Genomic DNA, 2,003 nt, shown 5'->3' with positions numbered 1-2,003 from the left:
CAGGGAGACTACGCTTACACGGGATACACGTAATACTGAAATATTTAGCGTGTTTGTTCCTTTCGGCGGATCCACGCGGATCCCGTTGCGTTACGCGTTACGCGTTACGGTGATCGATCAACGGATATGCATGATGAGAAACAGTTAAAAATAACTTGACACACGCAACGTTTACGAATTCATAGAACGTGGCAGAAGAAATGCGACGCTACGAACGCGAATTAATACGTGATTTCCATAGAAGAGTCGATACTCGGCTAACCTCGAAACTAAAAACCTACGAGATAACGATTGCGTTCCTCAAGAAAAAATCGCGACATTCCTCAAACGGCATAAATTTCCATCGAGACTTACGAGAGTAAAACCAACTCGAAAAAAAACAAAAAACTATAGACATCGTGTGCGCGTGTTATTTATATTTTTCAATGATATCACATAGACATTTAAGTAGATTTAAGCATTTTTTAAATAATAGAACTCGGAAGTCTCCATGAAAAAAGTAGCCAATTTATGTCAATATAGATTAATTTCGATTCAACTTATTCTTTCTTTCTTATTTTTTTTTCTTTTTTTCTTTTTAGCTTTTACAATCAAACAAATATCAAGAGTAAGTTGAATTGAAGTTAAAGTCCAAAATTTGATGAAAACGGAGGAATTAATTATAACTTCAATTTATTTCGCAAATAGTACAAAATACTTGTATTTCTAAATTCGCATTCCGTAATCAACATGGCGATTCTTAATGTGATACATGCAACGAAATTCCGGCGATAAATACGGTAACATGTAAACAAAATCTTCAATAAACAATTCTTATATCAATTTTTTCAGAATTCAAATGAAGCCAAGCGAAATCAGGCATATATCGCACGAGATACCAACGGCATAAATGATGGATCAGTCAACGATCCAAAACATTAATATCTGTCTTCATAATCTTGCATATTACAGGATGCGTTCCACTTTACGTTTCGCAATTATTTTATCCTCCTGTTTAATGCTGATTCTACAATGAGCCTGTAGTCGGAAATCTTAATTTTAATCCAATTGTGAAATTGGTCGATGAGCATTAGTCGTACAAGTTGGCTATAAGTCAACTTCACCGATAAAACTTACAACTACCGACTAACCGACTAATTATAAAATCAACATAAACATTCGACTACAGCAAAGATGATACTCACGAACGTTGAGAAACGTTAAATGGAGCGCCGCCAGTTTAGCAATAACCTCTTACCAAATCAGCGTCGATGCAGACGTCGCCGTCGTCGTAACTCCCCGGAAACGTCAGAGCTTGTCGAACGACGTGCTGGCCATTCCGGGGCGATCGTCACCCCTATCGATCTCCGTTCGACGCTCCGATCTGTTCGTATACACAAGTCCGAGCACAGCTACCGAGCGCGAAGGATCACGTGATCCGTGGCAGTGGGCGCCGGTACGCGGTACGCGTAAGTGAAGATTCGCGCGCAAAGATGTACGGATTCCGCGCGCGTAGGACGATCGCACGGAATTCGCTATTGTCGCCGTCGTCGACGGAGACGGCGGGCTCGACGTACGCGGGATAGCGATTGTCGCAGTTGCACGCGCGAGATTGTACTGGCGATGGCGTGTCAAGAGCGTGTGCGGAGCCGCGACGCGGCGCGCCGACGGCAACGGCGGATCGCGATTTCGAAGGTGCGCGTGGATAAGAACGTTTCGCGCGACGCGCGACGCATGTGACGGCGACCGATCATCGGACCGTCGGCGCTGACGCGGCACGATGTATCACGTAGGTCGCCGCGCCCGCGTTAAACAAAGGCGTTACCGCGATTCCCGCGATTCCTTCCGTCCGCCGAATGGCATTCCGCGCGCACTCGCGATCGCGAAATGGATCGCCCGAAATCTCTGGTTATCATGCGGTCTGTTCTTTTTCCACCCCAACTGCTCGACTGTACTCGACTGCACTCGGTGTGTACGAGTACTTTAAGGGTACATCCACATAATATAATGGCATAAACGTATGC

The sequence above is a fragment of the Trachymyrmex septentrionalis genome, unplaced genomic scaffold (genome assembly GCF_001594115.1).
Source record: "Trachymyrmex septentrionalis isolate Tsep2-gDNA-1 unplaced genomic scaffold, Tsep1.0 scaffold100, whole genome shotgun sequence".
Classification (NCBI taxonomy): Eukaryota; Metazoa; Arthropoda; class Insecta; order Hymenoptera; family Formicidae; genus Trachymyrmex; species Trachymyrmex septentrionalis.
Note: the sequence above shows the minus strand (reverse complement) of the source record.